The following is a 7,487-nucleotide window of genomic DNA, read 5'->3' as shown; positions in this document are numbered from 1 at the left end:
ATATCACAATTAGATTCTACTGTGTACTTATTAGAAGGTCTAAAATTGAAAATACTGCTGATACTGTGTCCGTGAGGATGTGGATCACTGGAGCACTACTACACTTCTGGTCAGAATGTACATGGCACAATCATTTTGGGAAACAATTTAGCAGATTCGTAAAAAGCTAAACATTTACTACCACATGATCAATCCGTTCTAAACCTTGGTATTTATCCAAGAGACATGAAAACATATGTGATGCAAAGAACTATACACAAATGTTCATAACAGATTTACTCATAATGGCAAAAAAAAATAGAAACAACGGAAATGTACACCAACAAGGGTATGGATAAACAAAATTTGGTATATCCATACAGTGGAATACGATTCAGCCATAGAAATGAATAAGCTATAGATACACACAGCTACATGGATTAATCGCAAAATAATTATGCTGAGTGAAAGAAAGAAGACAGAAAACAATGTATATTGTTTGATTCCATCTATATAAATTTCCAGAATATTTAAACTGATCTATTGTCACAGAAAGCATATCAGTATTTGCCTTGGTTTGAGGTTGGAAAAGGGCAGCAGGGATTAACAGGACCGACGGGGTTACAAAGTTGCATGAGGAAAATTTGGAGATGATGGATAGGTTCCCATGTGTGTATAAATGTCAAAAATTATCATAGTTCACATTTTAAATATGTGCAGTTTATTATACATCCTTTATATCTCCAAAAAGCTGTGAATATTTTTAAAAGCTAGTTAGCAGCAGAAATGAAATGACCAAAGTCAAAAACTCTGCCCTGTTCCATACATAAAGGGATGATGAAAAATATGGTTTCTACCAAAAATAAATAAAAATATATATTGTAGGGTCAGGTTTTCCTACTCTGTATTTTTCCATTGTACTCTGTGGTCATAACAATTACTACTTTATTAAAAGTACATTATGGCTACTAGGTAATTCACATATAATTATGTTGCTATCAAGATGACGAAAGAATTTCTGTTTATGAATTTGTCTGTATTTCAAGTTTCAGTTGTTTCAAACGTACACAATGGTATTTGCCATATACACACAATCCTACAAAAGCAAACTCAAAGGCTCATATAACCCATTTGTCTACATCAACCAAGGGTAATTCCTTCTTAAAATATAACCAAACTGTAGAAATTCAACAAACCTATGAAAGTCACTGCATTTTAAAATAAAAACCTGTCCCAGAACAATCAAAGTGAACATCCTTATGCTATTCCCTGGTGTTTCGTGCTCTAATTAAAACCTGGTTCTCCGCTGAGAATGCTGCTTCTCTTAAATCCTTCTCAAGTGTTTGCTCTTCCTTACTCCTGCATCTCATGACTCACACTCCCATTGCCACTTCCATACCATTCTCTCCCTGTCATGCTTTATAACCCCAGTTATGAATCTATTGCCTTTAAGACTATACCAACTCTACTACCCAATTCCCACCCTTGTTGTAGTTATTCAGAGACTCTCAGCATACCCCAATCCCATTTGTAAAATTACACTAACATTTGTTGATGATGACTGAAGACTAAAAGATTAAAGACTATCATTTCTGGGTTTGGCAAGGTCAAGTTGTCTGTGTTTGCATAGGTCTATTTGTGGGCTTTCTATTCTGTTCCATTTGTCTATATGTCTATTCGTTTTAAATATCATGCTTTCTTGTTTATTGTAGGTTTTAATTATCATGCTTTCTTTTTTATTGTAGATTTGAAATAAATCTTGAAATTGGGAAGTGTGTTCTTCATCAGTATTGTATAGACTACTCAATGTTTAAAACGAGTTTGTCAATATCTACAAAATAGCCTGCTGAAATTTTCATCGGAATTGCACGGCATCTTTAGATCAATTTAAGAAGAATTGACATACTAATAATACTGTGGTTTTCAATCATTAAAAGGGAATATATCTCGGGCTTCCCTGGTGGCTCAGTGGTTGGGAGTCCGCCTGCCGATGCAGGGGACACGGGTTCTGTGCCCCCGTCAGGGAAAATCTCATCATGCCACGGAGTGGCTAGGCCCGTGAGCCATGGCCGCTGAGCCTGCGCGTCCGGAGCCTGTGCTCCACAACGGGAGAGGCCACAACAGTGAGGCCCGTGTACTGCAAAAAGAAAAAAAAAAAAGGGAATATATCTCAATTAATATTTTTTTCATTGCTGTCAAGAGTGTTTCATATTTTTTTCCACAGAGATTTGTAAATATTTTATTGGATTTATACTTGAGGATATTTTCTCTTTTTTGGTGTATTGTAAATGGTATTGTTTCTTTCATATTCAAGTTATTTATTACTGGTATATAGAAAAATCAACTAAATTTTGTTTACTGACTTTGAACTTAGCTTCATGTTATCGCTAACAGAACAATGGGCTCCATTTCTTCTTGAACTTCCCAAATCATGGCACTGAATCATCTGAATACTGAATTTCAGTGATTCACCTGGACCACCAAGAAGGGACACCACCACCGATGAACAACTAGGTTCAAGCTTCCTGCGCTGTGCCCAAACGGCCAGCAGGGAGCGCTCGAACCCGCTATTTCTGGCCGGCGTGGAGCGCATGCGTGGTCGGAGCGCATGCATAGTCCTTCCGCAATGTCGGTGCCTAGTCCACAGCGAGGGTGACGAGAAGTTAGTTTTCTTAGGACCAAGGAGACGCCCTCGCACCTGCAAGACAACTTGTTGCCCCATCCATAGAAAGGAATATGTTACGGCTGCAACTGCTAAGAAGCCGGCCTTGCTGCGGTTTCTCCCAGACGTTTTTCAGATAGTGAGTATTTTCTAGAATGTTTCCAGATGCTTTAGTCTTTACTTTCTCATATATTATTTTACCAGGAATTAATTTGCACAATTAACCATTCACTGAAGGTTTTTTTTTTCTTATTGCTGTACGCGGGCCTCTCACTGTTGTGGCCTCTCCCGTTGCGGAGCACAGGCTCCGGACGCACAGGCTCAGCGGCCATGGCTCACGGGTCCAGCCGCTCCGCGGCATGTGGGATCCTCCCGGACCAGGGCACGAACCCGTGTCCCCTGCATCGGCAGGCGGACTCTCAACCACTGCGCCACCAGGGAAGCCCCACTGAAGGGTTTTAAGGGTCAAATTCATAGCATCCTCTGTCATTTTTTACGGATTCAGGATTGTTTCTGGGGAGAAATCCCGATACAGTTTCAGACAGAGGGAAACACATAGAGACGGGAAATTAATATTAAAAAATTGGGGTCAGCCAGCCTTCTGTGGAGCCATAGCATAGCCTGAGGCAAAGGAAAAAATGTTTCACCCCAATGCATGCACTCACTCATTTGTATTATTAATTTTTCTACCAGGGACTCAAGCGAGAGCAGCTCTGTGCTTTACTCCCACTGTGTTCCCAAGGCCACCCCCAGTGTTACTTTGTTGAGCATTTCTCCACTCAGAAAGTTGCAGCTCACATTGTCACCGATGCAAGGCCACCTTCCTGAGTAGAGCACTGCAGGTAGTGTGGCTGAACATGGCAGCCCTGGTCTTTAAAAAAATTAGAGGTATAAATTACATACCATAAAATTCACTGGTTTCATGTAGTACAATTCAGTGAGTTTTAGTCAGTTTAGAGGTGTACACCCATGACCACAATCAAATTTACAGCATTGCCTTCAACTCAGAAAGAAACCTAATGCTCTGTTGTATCCCCTCTGGTAACATTTTATTCACTTGGCCTCCAAGGCACTTATTTTCTCTTAGTCTTCTGCTTAAGTCACTGGCTTTTCCTTCTTAGTCTCTTTCGCTGGATTCTCTCCTCCTTGTTGTCATAAGTTTGGAATGCCTTTGGGTTCGGCTCTGGGATCCCACCTCTTTTCTCTCTCCATACACACCCTGAATGAATGTTTCCAGCCTCATGGCTTTAAATACCATCTGTATGCTAATGACACCTAATTTCATATTTCCAACTTAAGCTTTCCTCCTGAACTCCAGAGGACACCCTTGCCTATTCAGCATGTCTATGTGCATGGCTAACAGTCATATTAAATTTAACTCATCTCCTAACCAGCCCCACATTCTCCTTGAACTGGAGACCTCTCTATCTGAAATACTGGACATTCTATTCATTAGTAAAACCTGTAGGCACTCCTTTAAAAAATATATACAAAATAATTGTTTTAACTGGTAAGTCAGATAAATACTTTGCAGCACCAAACCTGCAGTGGCTCCCCTATTGAACTAGGATTAAAAGCCAGTCAGTGCAGTGGCTTACAGAGCCCTGTTTAACGAGCTTCCCTTTATTTTCCTGAACTTCATCCCTAAAGACTCTCCCAGTGTGCACTCCAGCCACACTGGCCTTGGTGTTCTTAGAGCCGGGCAGCCACTCTCCTCAGGGCATTTGCATAGGATGTTCCTTAGGTGTGCTCTTCTATGCTGGCTCATGTTATTCCTCTCTCACATCCTTCACATGTTCTAGATATTTGCTCAGAAATCACCTTCTCATTGAGACTATAGAGGAGGACAAATAATTTTTTCTCTACCCATCTGAGTTCTTGGTGGAGACCCAAGTCATAAAAGACAGATTAACAAGAGAAAAGCAAGCAAGTTTATTAACATGTATACCTCTGAGATACTCAGGGAGAGTAACTCAGAGGTGCTTAGAATTCAGACTTAAATACCATCTTAATAGGGAAGGCGGAGATGGTATGTAGGCCTCTTAGAGGAGAGTAAATAATTTTTAAGAAAGGTGAAGGGACCGTTAGAAGAATAGATGGGAAGTATGATGGTTTGTGAGAACATGTGTCTGCTGTAGTGTTGACTTCTAGCCTCCTATCCTGTGATAAAAGTCAGTCTTACCTGGTTGACGAAACTCCGAGGGAGAGGGTCTATGACAGTTGAGTTCCTTTTGGAGGATCTGTCAATAGGCAGATAAGGGGAGTTCAGAAAAAGCCTCTTCCTAAAGTTGCTATTGTTTTCAAAAGCCTACAGCTCAAAATATCAAAGTGGCATAGTTTGCAGTGGCATATTCTCTTACCCTTCAAGACTTCCCTTGATCACTTCCCTTCATTTTACAACCAGTCCCCATACCAGAACTCCACATCCCCTTTAACGTGGATGCGTATTTTTTCCCCTTGACCTTTATCACTTTCTAATGGTAGATAATTTACTTATACCTGTGCCACTTCCACCCTCCTAGAATGCAAGTTCTCTGAGGACAAGTATTCTTGGTTCTTTTGTCTAATGATGGCATGTAATTGGCACCAACAAATATTTGTTGAATGAATACCAAGTGGCAGGGTATAGCTATCATAATTAAAACAATTGAGTATCTGGTTCAAGAAGTGACTGAAGGGGAGGGGGAACTGGAGGAAGACAGTCAAAAGGTACAAACTTCCAGTTATAAGATAAATAAGTACTAGGGCTGTAATGTACAATATGATCAATATAATTAGCACTGCTGTACATTATATATGAAAGTTGTTCAGAGAGTAAATCCTAAGGGTCCTCATCACAAGGAAAATTTTTTTCTATTTCTTTAATTTTGTATGTATATAACATGATGGGTGTTCACTAAACTTATCGCAGTAGTCATTTCATGATATATGTAAGTCAAATCAGTATGCTGTACAACTTAAACTTATACAGTGTTGTATGTCAATTATGCCTTTTTTTTTTTGCGGTACGCGGGCCTCTCACTGTCGTGGCCTCTCTGGTTGCGGAGCACAGGCTCCGGACGCGCAGGCTCAGCGGCCATGTTTCACGGGCCCAGCCGCTCCGCGGCACGTGGGATCTTCCTGGACCAGGGCGCGAACCCGTGTCCCCTGCATCGGCAGGCGGACTCTCAACCACTGTGCCACCAGGGAAGCCCTGTCAATTATGTCTTAATGAAACTGGACAAAAAAGAAGTGACTGAAGGATAAATATAACAAAATCGAAAGCTCAAATATTACAAAGCCCAGTTTCATATTAGTGCACGCACACACACACACACAAGTAAAGTTAAAAAATCTCACATTCGTAGTATTTACCCAAATAAATTCCATATGGGTTAAAGAGATAGAGTATAAAATATGAGCCATAAAATCCCATTGATCCCAAGAAGGACATACAATATCTCTTGTTAAGGAAAGAAAGCAAGTTGCAGAGAAATGTTCTTATAGAATGAGCACATACTTGCACAAACAAAAATGAGGTGGGTTAAAAAAGCCTTACGTGTGTACATATGAGTTAGTAGATCGTTGTGTGAGCAAGGAAAACAGTGTGGACAGATGAGTACACGGATTTTGGTAATGGCTGAGGCTGGGTTTAGGAATTGATTACTAATATTTTTCCTTTATATAGTTGTGAATTGTTTCAAATATTAAAATAAGCAAGTAGTGTCTTTTAATTAAAATTTCATGCATTTTAAAAAACTAAACTTAGCTTCTGCCACATTAAACAAATTAAAGTCTTCAAGTCTCAAGCTTCCCAGTCTGTAAAAAGGGATCATTTCTGGCCTTATGACTAATAATGACAATTAAGATGACAATTGTTAACATTTACCAAGTTCTCAGTGACATTTCAGGCACTGTGCTAAGAGCTTTTATGTGGTTCTGCTCATTTAATCTGCATAATAAAAGTCATGACAGATAATGTTATTACTTCTGCCTCAGTGATCTGTTAAGAGGATTAAATAAGAGCCAACACACATGAAAATACTGCTATAAACCGAACACAATCTAGACATAATTTTAATATGCAGTGACACATCTAACAGAACAAATTTATTGATAGTAGTTTGTTCAGTCCTTGAGAACTAATATACTTGGCTCTTAGCTTATGAGCACTGTGAACAATCCAACCCATTAGCTAAGCTTACTCACCACTACAGTGCCACCATGTTGTTCACTATGGTAGCCACTAGCCACATGTGTCTACCAGCACTTAAAACGTGGCCAGTCCAAGCAGAGATATGATGTTAAGTGTAAAAATACAAACCAGATTTTAAGCACTTTGTGTGGAAAAAAGAAAGGAAAATATTTCGTGGATATGCCTTTTATATTGATTACCCGTTGAAATTATATTTTGGATGTATCCAGGTAAATAAAAATAGATTACTAAGGTTGTTTCAACCTGCTCCTTTTGTACTTTTAAAATGTGGCTGCTAGAAAATTTAACATTGTGTGTGTGTCTCTGCATGTTTCTATTAGACAGTGACACTTATACAGAATTGTTCCTAGTGAGATTGGTTTTCATGTGGTTACTAGAAACATTCCTTGATCAGTTGGCACCTAAATCCTCCCAAAGCATACTTACCTGAGGCCCTTCTCGGAACACAGTTGAAACAATCTGGAGTAAAGGAAATGGTTGGGGTGGTGGGATGAGAAATGTGGTATAAACCCTAAAGCAAGGAGATTGAGAAAATTTTCAGTTTCAGAACTCATAGACAGCATTTACTGAATGTGATGATCCAGTATGTTTCTTGGCTACGTGTCTAAGACATAGGTAACATTAACAATATAGAACATTCAGTAGCATTCA

Source organism: Globicephala melas, chromosome X (genome assembly GCF_963455315.2).
Source record: "Globicephala melas chromosome X, mGloMel1.2, whole genome shotgun sequence".
In the NCBI taxonomy this organism is placed as follows: Eukaryota; Metazoa; Chordata; class Mammalia; order Artiodactyla; family Delphinidae; genus Globicephala; species Globicephala melas.
Note: the sequence above shows the minus strand (reverse complement) of the source record.